Source organism: Panthera onca, chromosome C1 (genome assembly GCF_046562875.1).
Source record: "Panthera onca isolate mPanOnc1 chromosome C1, mPanOnc1 haplotype 2, whole genome shotgun sequence".
In the NCBI taxonomy this organism is placed as follows: Eukaryota; Metazoa; Chordata; class Mammalia; order Carnivora; family Felidae; genus Panthera; species Panthera onca.
The window spans coordinates 40,556,378-40,570,390 of NC_138346.1; positions in this window are offsets into that span (position 1 = coordinate 40,556,378).

The following is a 14,013-nucleotide window of genomic DNA, read 5'->3' on the forward strand; positions in this document are numbered from 1 at the left end:
ATAGTGAATAAAGTAGGAGTCATAAAATGAATTTTGCCAGCAGAACTTAGCTCAGAAGCTCAGAAATTCTGAATATGTCAAAAACATGATTTAGACCTTGAGTACTATTATTTCCATAAAAATGACAAATCTTTGTTTAACACCATAATGAAATTTCTCCTGAACAATGCAAAATATTAATTTATTGTACTCTTCTTTCTGTGAAGAGAATACAGGAGTAAAAAAAAAAAAATACAGGAGTCAAAAGCTAAGGTTTTAAAATAATCCTCAAATTATTAGGGTATGATATATATATCAAAAAAGATGATAAAAGGTTAAAAAATATAATTTTAAAATAGAAACTGTCTTGTTAATATCACCAAGATTATATATGATGCTAATAATCAAGCTAATTATAAGGCTAACCAATACCTGCAATTTCAACAAATTTCTCAAAAGAGAAATGTTATGCTTTTGACACCATTGTGAAAAGAGCTTCAGGAAGCAATAGTCATTTCAAAAACTAAAATGCGATATTAAGATTTCAATTCCATTATTTAAAAAAAAAGTAGATTCTACTAAAATATACATAGTGAAGGAATGGATAGGAAGAGTGGTTACTCTTAAATACTCTGGTTATGAGAAAAATCATGAAATCAGGTTTAAATATTAACTTTAAAGTCACAAACACCAAACCGATTTTTTTTGCCACATAGTCAGTCAACCAATATTTGAACATTTTCAGTGATTCTATATCCAAGACTGTTCATTTTATCTTGAAATGCATCTGAATGTTAGTAAGCTGAATTATGGTTAAATTTTTTTAACCTGAAAAATATGAATGCACTGAAATAGGCTAAGAACAATTCATTGGTAACTAGGTGAGTTCATATAAATAGTTTAACAGATGAGTAGTGTTTAGACACTAGTTATCATGAGAAATAATCTAGATCATAGAGGATCAAGAAGAAAAATACGAATTTTCGGTTTGATTTGATTCACAGATTATTAATTGTCATTTGAAAAGTTCTCAAGGTTTTGAGCAAAACAACATTTAGCACCACCCCAGTGTCAGTGTTCCAGCTGTATCTGCATAATAGACAGATTGGGGGTGTGTCAGCCGTGCTTAATGTTCAGCTGTTCACCATAGCCCCACTGCCAAGATGAAGGGTCGTCAGATACACATGACATCCCTGCACCATTTGCTAATGTGCCCAGGCAATAAGCAATACCATGTTTGTATCCAAGGTTAGAATAAATACAAAAATACTTTTTACTCTCTCAAATCAAGTTTTATGACCTACAGTAGATTTTATCATCTAAGTTTTAACTCAAGGACTAGAAGGATTATGTATCTCCATACAACCATGATGAAATTGGTCACTGTGCTTGCTTCATTTCTTTTGCATAGGAATTGACGTTTATAATATATTTTCCTTTATGTCTTACACATTAGATTGACTCAATAATTAATAAGCTACTCTTATTAAAAAAAAATAGAACGTGGGTACCTTTAGATTTAAGCGTTCCTTTTTCCCCCTTGTTGCTTTTTTCCTGTGCTGAAATAATCAGCTTTAATTTTTAGGTTTATGTAATATAATATCTTCCAAAGACAAACTTGACATAAACTATCCTAAGTATATCCAAGCATCCACTGGGGAATTTATTGTAACATTAGAAATGGGGCACTATGGAAGTATTTGTCCCATTCCTGAAAATAACTCCATGGAGTAGAAAGTGCACCAACCGTCTCCCCAGGAAATTGCTATCACCCCAACTTCAGATTTCTGGAATATACTATCTCTAATGACGAATTCTTTCCTGACAGGTTCAATAAGGGCATTTTACCAGATTTTAATGTTCTGGTAGAAAACTACTCACTTTTGTCTTTCAGGGAATACTTTAGAAAATATATAAGTCAACCATAATATGTATTTTGTTTGTTTGTTTTTACTATTTTCATGTCTTCCATAATGTACTTATTAGGATTTTGCAGGCTAGGATAATATTGTGTGCAGTTGAGCTCAGAGAACAAAGGCATAAGAACTATTTTTAATATTCCTATTAAATATATAAGTGAAAGAATGACCTTTGAAACACAGCTTTTTATAAAATGGAAGAAATCCTATTTTTCTGTTATTGAATTAACATTAAAAGCATGTTCCATGGCACCAAAAATTGTTATTCCATTAGAAATTCATAATATTATCTAAATAGAAAGAGCCATATAAATGTGCAGTTAAATATGAAGCTTATGTTGCACATTTAGAAAGTAAAAAGTATCACAATTTTGTTTATTTCATAAAAGAAGACAAGAGATAGAGGATAATGACTAAGTAACTTTGGTAAATTTTCTCAACTGGGGAGTATTTCAAGTTGTAATTTAACTCAGTGAACCATGAAATGGCTCATATTGAAGTAACTGGAGTTTGTTGATTAATGTGCTACTATTTGTATGGTAAGATGAAAAATTAATAGGGGAAGACAGATTGTTATATGAGCTCAACAAATCTAATCCAGTGACAAACATTAGATGAAATGATAGAATTAATCTAATAGTGAATTATTTTACAAAAGAATTGTGTCTTTAAGATAAACCAATAAACAATTTTTACATAACTGTAATAAAATGCTGTTTCACTAGTTTTTGTTTTTGTTTTTGTTTTGTTTTGTTTACAAAAGAAAACTTGTATTTGCTACCATGGCAAAACATCTTCAAGGCTATTTTCTTCTACTCTATGACCCACTGATATCTGTTCCATCCAAGTTTTCATGGTTGTGACTGGCATGTAATTGAGTGTTTGACTATTGATTCACATACTGGATTTGGTGATGTGTGTGTGATCCTTTCAGTATACTTGACATAAAATGTTATTTTTCTGTGCTCAGATTCATTGTTTAGAGTAGAACACCTGCAGTGGGGGGCAGTCAGGGAATCCATGGGCTTTGGAAACTAAATTACATGGAAACTGGTTTCTGTGAGAGTTTATTGTTTCGTAGTTAAGGCCTGTGTAGATAGCCACTATTTCTATTCTTATATCTTGTGGGTCATCTTATATTTATATGCTACTGCTACTTGTGTTATTTCAGAGAGCGCTTTTGAATTTGAGAGTAAGTGAAAATAAAGACTATTGTTATAGTTTGGATTGAAATGAAATATGAACTCAAATAATTCAATTCAAACCCTTGCTTTAGGCCAAGAGAAAGGCAGAGTTTGCTATTAAAACCCAAATGATTAGAAGATATGCATACCACTTGTTTACTTTGTGTGCGTGCGCACACACACACGCATGCTTGTGTAAACTGCATGCTTATATGTTCCCAGCTTCTCTTGCTCGGTCATTAAAGGAGGATACATTCAATCTGCATCTCATTGGTGTGAAGTCAAGATGAATCAGACACAACTCTTTTTCCTTCTTCAATAGGACCCACCCATTACATTTTTTAAGTATGGGAACTTACAACTTATTATAGACATTTCTCATCTTAATAGAAGAGTGAGTCTCCTATTGCAGACACACATTCTTTGATCCATCTTTTTGGAAGAAATTGTATAAATAAAACTAGGGATTGGATTGTTTTATCTTTTGGATATGCTGTGCTTTATTAATATTGAATTTTATTGCTGAAATTCCATTTCACTTTTATGTTTTCCTGGATTATGCCATTGTTTTAGAGAGCTGAATAAATCTGTATAGCTGGAGTTCATTCAGATTGGTGCTCCAATATTGCTCTTTTTTACTTTTTATTGGCAATTTTCTCCTTTTTTTTTTTTTTTTTTGATATATAGTACACATTTTGCCTTGGTTTGAAACTACTTGTGGAAGTATACTTTTCCTTCTCCCATCAAATGATTGGATAAAATGACTATTATTCCATTCTCCTGTGAAAGTTACCTGCCATTTATTTCACATTCCCTATTTATCTGTTACTTTCTTTGCTTGTGGTTGATGACTAACAAAAAGCAAAAGGGGAAGTGACATCACCAAATAGTGATATAAGTTGTTGCTGACTTTGCTCCCCATCACGAGAAGAACAAATAACAACTCTTGCATAACAAGGCACCCCTGAGAGAACCCTAGAACACAGAGGTGAGGCTGAGAGACCTCAGAGACCAAAACAGACTGTATTAGAAGGGTAAGAGAAGGGACTACATGTTGGCTGCTTTGCTCTTCCCCCAGGACAGTGCAGCACCACCTGGAAAGGTCTCTTCTGAGCTTTTGGTTTCTCCAGTGGGAAAACAGAACCCAGCAGGGACAACCAGCCCTGCCCATCTTGGTGAGCTGCATCTGATCTCACAGCACAGGGATTACAGGGATCTGCAGGGCTCAACCACTGGAAATCTGACTGTGATATAGAAGAGGAGAGGGGCTTACAACAACCATCACACAGATTGACAGACTGAGTTCATAACTGCTGTGCCCAAGTGATAATCCCAACCAGCAGCTTTACTTACCTGCAGAACCAATTTGGGGGTGCACTATGAACAGGGAACATGGTGGCATGCAGATATCCCTAGTTCAGATGCTCAGACAGAACTTTTGCTGGCCCTAGAGCCCAAATTTGCCCATGCCTAGCCATGTTGCTCAGTCATAGCCCCACCCTCTGCAGAGAATGTCTTCTAGCCCCATCTGAGAAAAGAGCTGGAGACAACTCCTAGAACCAGTGCAGCACAGTGTTACTTGAGCTGAGAAATGGCTGGGCAGAGCTGATTGACCCTAGAGCAAAGCCATCAATGGGAATGTTCCACTCCCATTGCTATACACACAGGCAGGGGGATTAATTCACAGCCAAGGCTTAAGGTAGCTCTTGGACCCTCTCAACCACAGAACCTTTTTGGTAAATTGAGAGTAGCCTGGAGCAGCCCCTTCTCTTTCTGCCCAGGCAAGGAATGGAATCACAGGTCTACCTGTTGTGGAGAGTTTCTTCTGGCCCTATCAGACCAGAAACACTGGAGACAACTTCTAGAAGCTGTGCAGCCTAGTGGCACTGTAACCAAAAGGCAGTTAGGTGGAGCTGATAGATTGCAGAATAAAACCACTGGCCCTGTCAGGCCAAGGAAGTTGGGATGTGGATTGACTTAAATTAAGACAACAAAGAGCTTTACCAACTTAGACCAGCTTCTCTCATTGCACCAGTACAGGAAATCTAATTCATAGTCTTGCTTATTACTGAATGCAGCCTTCAGCCTATTTGACCAGAGCACATAGGAAGCTTCATGGCCCACTCAACAGCTTTATGTACAGTGGCACTGGAATAAAGGGCACAGCCCATGGCTTCCCCATATGCAAAGCAAAACCAATGGTCTCATCTGACCAGTATATTTAGTGTACACTCTTGCCTGAGTTGGGCCCCCAAACAATAGCTCTACAGGATGTGAGTCCTGTCCTGCTGTCCTGCCAGGTCAGGGAAGGTAATTCTTAGCCCCATTTATTACTGAATCCAGTACCCAGTCCTGACCATGTATTAATTCAGGCAACTGCAGAACCCATCCTACAGCCTCACTTAGGTAGGTAATCAAGCCACCAGTCTTATCCAATTGTTCTCAGGCAGTAGTACACATACCCCTATCCTTGTCCTCAGAACTCTGACAGTTGCCTCATCCCAAAATAGACCACAATAGACCCCATATGCTCAAGAGCCTTAGCAGCAGACAACAAGAAACCCAAACTGAGCTGACTGGTGAACTGTCTCTGCCAAAGAAAACCTGCAAAATTTGAAAAAGGAATTCATGATTCAAATGCTCAGATAGACACATAAAGAATCAAGGATCATGAAAAGTCAGGTAAATATAGCACCACTAATAAAGGAAAGGAAAGGAAACTAATAAAACTCCAAAACTAACCCTAAAGAAATGGAGCTCTATAAACTGTCAAAATATTCATAATAATCCTCTTAAAAAACTTTAATGAGCTACAAAAAATACAGATATCTAAACAAAATTAGGAAAATAATACATGAACAAATGAGAAGTTTGACAACCATCAAAACCAAATAGCAACCATCAAAACCAAATAGCAACCATCAAAAACAAAAACAAACAAGAATAGAAATCCTAGAGTTGAAAATATAATAACTGAACTGAAGAATTCAATGTAGAGTTTCAAAAACAGACTCAACCATAAATAAGATGTAATCAGAAACCTGGAAAAGAGGACATTAGAAATTAGAGGAGAAAAAGAAAAAAAAAAGAATGAAAAAGAATTAGGAAAGCCTACAGGAGTTATGGGACACAATGAAAAAGATAGTATTTTCATTGTGGAATTTAAACAGAGAAGAGCAGCATGAGAAAAGAGAAAAGTTATATAGAAAAGAACCCCCATAACCCATAACCCAACTTTAGGTTGAATTACTCAACAGAAACTTTTCAGGCCAGGAGAGAATGGGATGACACATTCAAAACACTGGAAGAAAATAACCATCAAGCAAGTGTTCTATACCAGGTGAAGCTGCCCTGCAGAAACAAGGAGGGATGAAGACTTTGCCAAAGAAACCTAGGCTGAGGGAATTCATTATCATTAGATCTGCCTTACAAGAAATAGTAAAGGGATTTCTTTAAGTGGAAGTAAAAGAATGCTACTCAACATCATAAAAAGTAGTGTGTCACTAGTAATGATAAATAATATTGTTATAGTTAGATTCTTCAGTATGGTGATAGTGGTGTATAATTCACTTACAACCCTAGTGTTAAGGTTAAAAAATAAAAAAACAAATATAGTAAAACTAGCCATAAATACCATGATATGTTGTTATTAACACAATATAAAAACATGTAAATTGTAATAGCAATAACCTAAATGTGAAGGGGAGGAAAAGTAAAAATATAAATTTTATGAATTGTATTGAAATTAAGTTGTTATCAGTTTAAAATAGGGTGTTATAAGTTTAAGCTATTTCATGTAAGCGTCATGGTAAACACAAGGGAATGACACAAAAGAACACAATGAGGAGTTAAAGCATACTGATACCAAAGCCATCAAAACACATAAAAAGTTAGCACGATAAGAAACAGAACAAAGGATCTATAAAACAACCGGTAAACAATGAACAAAATAGCAATAGTAAGTCCTTATTTATAAATGATTACTTTAAACAGATTAAATTCTCTAGCCAAAGTCATAGAATGGATGAAAGGATTAAAAAACAAAACAAAACAAAAAAGACTCCAAAAAACCAAAATCCAACAATGTACTACCTACAACAGACTTACTTTAGCCTTAAAGACAGGCACAGACTGTGAGTGAAGACATGGAAAAAGACATTTCAAGTAAATTGTAACAACAGTTAAAAACAAAAACAGGGGTAGGTGTACTTAGGTCAGACAAAATAGACTTTAAAGTAAAAATGGTAAAAAGAGACAAAGGTCATTATATAATGATGAAAGGGTCAATACATCAAGATGATCTAACAATTGTAAATAATCATGTGCCCAACATTAGAACACCTAAATATATATAACAAAAAACTAACAGAGCTAAAGGAGAAATAAACATTAATATAATAATAGCTGGAGACTTTACCCCCCCCCCCACTCTCAAGAATGGATAGATTATTAAGATAAAGAATCAATAAGGAAATAGCAGATTTAAATAATGCTATAGACCAAATGAACCAAACCAACTTATACTGAACATTCTATCCAACAATAGCAGAATACACATTCTTCTCAAGTGCACATAGAACATTTTTTAGGATCATATTTTAGGCCCCAAAACAAGTGTAAGCAAATTCAAGAAGATTGAAATCATATTAAATACCTTCTCTGACCACAATGGCATGAAACTAGAAATTAGTAACAAGAGGAGAAGTGGAAAATTTACAAACACATGGAAATTAAACAACTCACTCCCAACCACCCAATAAATCAATGAAGAAAGTAAAGGGGAAATTAAAGTGGGAAAAAAAAAAACAAAAAAACGTTTCTTGAGACAAAATACAATGGAAGCATAACATCACAATTTGTGGGACATAGAAAAACCAGTTATAAGAGGGAAGTTCATGGCAATTCAACACCTACATTAAGAAGCCATAAAGATCTCATATAAACAACCCAACTTTATATCTTCAGGAAGTGAAAAAAAAAAAAAAAAAGAAGAAGAAGAAGAAAAACAGAGCCCAGAGTTAGCAGCAGAAAAAGAATAATAAGGATTAGAGCAGAAATAAATAGTATAGTGAACAGTAGGGGCACCTGGGTGGCTCAGTTGGCTGAGCATCCGACTTCAGCTCAGGTCATGATTTCACGGTCTGTAAGTTCAAGCCCCGCATTGGGCTCTGTGCTGACAGCTCAGAGCCTGGAGCCTGCTTTGGATTCTGTGTCTCCCTCTCTCTCTGCCCCTCCCCTGCTCATGCTCTGTCTCTCCCTCTCTCTCAAAAATAAATAAACATTAAAAAATAACATAGTGAACAGTAAAAAATAGAAGTATCCAAACTAAGAGTTGGTTCTTTGAAAAGATAAACAAAATGAACAAACTCTTAGCTAGCCTAACAAAGGAACAAAGATAAAAGACTCAAATCAACAAACTTACAAATAAAAAGGAGACATTAAAACTGATTACCACAGAAATTTGAAGGATCATAGGAGGCTACTATGAATAGTATATGCTAACAAATTGAACAACCTAGCAGAAGTGGAATAATTCTTAGAAATGTGCAATTTACCAAGACTAATCAGAAAAAAAAATAGAAAATCTGAATGGACTGATTACTAGTAAGGAGATTGAATCAGTAATCAAAAATCTCCCATCAAAGAAAAACTCCAAACAAGATGGCTTCAGTGGTGATTTGTAACAAATATTTAAAGAATTAACACCAGTCCTTCTCAAATTCTTCAAAAAACCTTGAAGAGGAACAAACACTACCAATCTCATTCTATAAGGCCATCATTATCCTCATAATGTAGGAAAGTAGAAAAGGACGCCACTAAAGAAAATGAAACTATAGGTCGATATCTCTTGTGAATATAGATGCAAAAATTCTCAATAAAATACCAGCAAACCAAAGTCAGCACCACGTTAAAAGGAACATACAATATGATCAAGTAAATTTATCCTTGAGATACAAAGATGATTCAACATATGCAAATCAATCAGTGTGCTATATCACATCAATAGAATAAAAGAAAAGAATCATATCATCCCAAGAGATGCAGAAAACCATGAAAAAATTAAATATCCTTTTATGATAAAAAACTCTTAACAAATGAGGCACAGAAAGAACATACCTCAATTGTGCCCAAATCCCTACCTGAAATTAGAGAAACATATTTGCCAATTTGGGCAAATCATGTAACCCCTCCATAATTTATTTGTGATATATATTAAATGAATGAGATGGACCAGACATTCTCTAATGCTGCTCCCAGAATCCTATTTCTGTCATGAAGTCTGTGTTTATGTGGGTGTCCAGGACACTGAGAATGGAACAGAAGTCTTCAAATAACTTTGACTTTTTCCTTTTTTTTATGCTTTTATATTACTCCTTGACATACATCTAATACTCAGAATTAACAATTTGGAAGGGAGAATGGACTTCATGATTCATATCCACTCATCAGTCAGTGAGATACATGCCATTTTGCCTAATTCAATATTCTTCATATAAAGCCCAGAGTGTTATTTTCCTGTTCCTTTTTTCAAGCTCAGTCTTCCTCCTAAAATGCCTTCATCCTATATCAGTAAGTACCATCCTATGACATCCTTCAAAACAAGTCAAGAATTTTAACTTAGCAAGATTTGTTACCTGATATTACTGTGAATAATTCTTAGAGATAATGTGTCATTTACAATTTTTAAAACCATTTATAGTTTCATTCTGATTAGTCTGTATTAAAGAAGACTCACTGCATTTTGTAGCATAACCAGAAGATGACTGAATGCATCCTAATAAAACATTGAAATGCTGTAGTAATACAAAATCTTTCTTTGCACCCATGCTATAATTACAGTTCCTTTAGATTTAATCCAATGCAATCATAACAATTAGATGTTATTGACTAAATTTGTTATTTGCAATTGAGATAGATAATAATGCAATGGCCATTTTTACTACACTCTTGAGCACACCTGTTTCAGTGTAACATCTATAGTAAATAAAGACAAAATATAATTTACCTAGCATTTATTTGAGCTTCATTTTAAAATTATTTACTCATTAAGCCAAGTAAATTGAGAGTTTGTTAGGTGTTTAGATGTAAATGTGGTCAGAATTTCATTCTTCACATTATGAAGACAATGCATAAATATTTTATGCATCTCTGGGTGTGTATAGTAAGATTTTTAAAAGTCAAATAATTATCCTAAAAAATCCAAAGTGGAGGGGGAGAGAGAAGAAGGGAAGGAAGAAAAAAGGGAAGGAAGGAAAAGGAAGAGAGGAAGGGAACAAGAAAAGAAAGAAAACTTAAAGGGAAAGAAAAGTAGAAAGAAAAAAATGGCAGGAAAGAAAAAAAATAAAAAGATTGAACAAATGAAGGAGGAATGGAAGAATGAATGCTCTATTCTAGGTGCTTTCATGAAAATTATTGTATTTAACTGTGTAAAGTAAACCTGGTTGTCTTATTTTTACATTTGGGAAGCAGAGTAATTTAAGAGGGGCAATCAACATTACAATTCTCATCCACTCTAGAGTTGAGATTATTTTATGTCTCCAATATAAAGTTAGGTAAATACTGTCTTTTATTCACCGTGCCCGTTAGTGAGAAAAAGATAAAAATGCCAAGGCAAAATGTGGACTAAATCACCTAAAAGTGTTGAAAACAATGACCTGCCCTAACCTGCAAGTCAAGATTGGACAAATCTTAATTAAACTCAGTCATAGCAAGATGGCTATAAAAGTTTTCATACAGACATGAGTTTGTATTAGAAGCAAAGTCTAGTGTCAGTGCCTTAAATCCTATTTTCTACCTCTCATTAGATCTTCTCTGACCTCAGTCTGTCTAGCCCCAAGACCATGCTAGTATCATAGTTGTAGTGATAAAGAAGCTGGGCTGAAGTTATTTATATTCCTTTTTCATTCTCTCATATGCATGTAGTGGGTAGATATGCCAGAATAGTAAGGGATTCAGAGTTACAGTACAGACTGATGTAGAACGATATCTATCTCCACCACTTAATATTTTCAAGACTGTAGTGGTTATCTGAATGACGACCGAGCATGTGCAGTGAAAACCCACTGCAGTATAGAAAACCCTTCCTCATTCACCCTGTTTTGAACTTTCAAAATAATTTCCTGAGAAAAATTTCAAAATTTTTAACGACCCTAAAAATAAGCAAACAGAAACAAGCCTCATTTGGATGAGCATAATAAATTGGCAGAAAGAATAGGTGGGACATTTCTGAGTAGATTTCCTCAGGTGAGTTATTACACCAAAGAGAGAAGAATGAAGAGTGCTGCTTCCTTTATCTCCAGTGTAGATAAGATAGGTTCCAACAGGATCTTAGAAAGTTTTAAATGTTCTCTGCTTTGGGAGACATCATAGACTTGTGTCCGACTCACCGCCGCTGAGGATAATAAGGGGAGTGAACTGAGGGTAGGGAATAACTGCACTCCCACCAAAGGCTGGGCAAGAGTGCAGTTATTGTAGATGTGGGTGTCTCTGGGTAGAGAAATGCCTCTTGGCCAAAGAGATCTCCTATAGGTGAAGAGTCTAGAATAGAGACTAGAATAAGGAGAGTCTAGAATAGAGTGGATCACCATATCCAGGAAAGCATGAGGATGATGAGAGGTACCAATGGAATGAAAGCCATAATCTGCTTAGAAGAGTAACACTTGCCAGCCATCTGAGAATTTTCATTTCCTATCTCTAGCAGCTCCCTCCCTTTCCCCTTCTGTGGATCCAATCTCAGATGAGAGGGGAATAAACAATGGAGGTTAAAAGATAAAGAAGGTAAACACTGTCCTGAAGTAGGTTGCTAGCCAATTATTGACCATTGCTGGGGCAAAGTGAGTGGCTTTCCATTGGGTAAAAGTTGATTGATATCTTGGACTGGGCCATTTTAAATGCTGTATCTGTATATCTTACTGTATATCTTAAGGTGGCCAGGGACCTGTGTATTGTTTAAGAGTGTACATAAAATAATCCTGGAGCTTGAAGAACTTTAGTAGCAGGGGAAAACCTTTCCACGTGGAATGAATTACAAATGGACAATAGAAATAAAATAAAACTGGACTTTGATGAGATCCCAAACATCATGTTTATTCCTTACAGCAAAAACACTAATATTCCTAAAGGTAAATTTTTTATTAACAAAATACCATGCCATTGTATGAATGATTCAGATAACTCAACATATCTATATTTTGCCATATGATTTAAATATTGACATAGATTAGAATGGTTTGCCTAGCATGGTATAGTCATTGTCTAAATTTTCAGTATGTCCCTGGTCACTGCTATAGATGTTTGAGTTTGTCCTTGCCTCCCTCCAGTTTTATCATTGTTGGGCTTTCCTTTTCCTTTTTGTTTTTTTTTTTTTTTTTTTTGATTTCTTTTTTAACTTTTATGTTTCCTGTAGACACCTAATCAAGATAGCTTGACTTTGTCTTCATTGCTCCCTGGATTTTTAGGTTTCATATTTCTCTCCTCTTCTTTGAATGCATCTATGCCTCATTAATTTAACATTTCTCTACCTTTTATATCCAATATTAAAAATTAACCTGAAATACTAGGAGATTAGTCAACATATAAGGAGATATTTGAAAGGCAGGCATGAGTTATTCCAAATAATTTCCAATAGGAAGACAGCCTAGGTCCTAATGCAGTTACACCACATTAAAGAGTTACAAATAGCTATACCTTCATTACCTTGCAATATGTATGATAAATGTTTAAATATCTTACGTGTATACATAGATACATATATAAATGTACATTTCAGAAATTTCAATTCTCTATCCTATATACTCAAAATGTTGATTACTGGAAGAAATATTGGTGAGAACAGACCTCGTATGTAACATTTATTGTAGTCTTTTGCAAGATGCAGACTATTATAGCAGATAGTATATTGGAATTTCACTATAAAATACTTATTTTAAGCATTTAAAGTGACTAGAACACAGCCTTTAGAATATAGATTATATAGGGTTTGAAGGAGAAAATTTCAAATTCAAATTTTTTTTTTTGAGGGAGAGAACATGCACAAGTTGGGGAGGGGCAGAAGGAGAGAGAGAGAGAATCTTAAGCAGGCTCCATACTCAGTGCAGAGACTGATGTGAGGCTTGATCTCATGAACCTCAAATCATGACCTGAGCCAAAATGGAGAGTTGGACGCTTAACTGACTGAACCCCAAAGCTCCCCTCAAATTCATGAGTTTTGAAATAATTTTCCATAAAATTGAGACAACATCTCTTAAAAAATGCTATGGTGCATTTGGATGCTACGGAAGTATAGCATCTACACTGGCTATGATGCTGTGGAAGTGTATTCACACACAGAAGTGATTTGCTCAACATATTTTTTAAACTCTATATACAAATAGGCAACTTTTTATCTTCACAGAAATATTAAAATATGTAATTGGGAATTCTCCTACTGTGTAAGTAGGAAATTTACTAAACAAGAATAAAAATCTATTTTACTGAACTTGTATCCTATGTGACTTTCATATAAATTTTGGTTAAAAAAACTCAGCAGAGCATTTCATAAACATTAACATTCATAAACAGTACTTAGTAACTACCAAATACATTTCAAATGAAAATGGGAACGAATATTCCTTCAAAAAGTTATTCTAATATTTACAGTGCTTTGTAATACTTCAATTAGTAATTCTTCTAATTTCTTTTTTTTATGGTGAAACAGGTGCATAAAGACATACAAACAAATCTGTATATTTCTAAATTAGTTTTTATAGAAAACTAAAAAAAAATACATATTTAGCAGGAAGAGCCAGTTAGTATATAAAATTAAATTACGGAAACAGAGACTGAATTGCAGGGCTGTTTTTCCAGACTTTTCAGTTTTATTTTCCTCCATTGTTCCCCACATCCTGTAATATACACTGGGCCTTCAGTCAATGAGGCTTAGAAAGGATTTC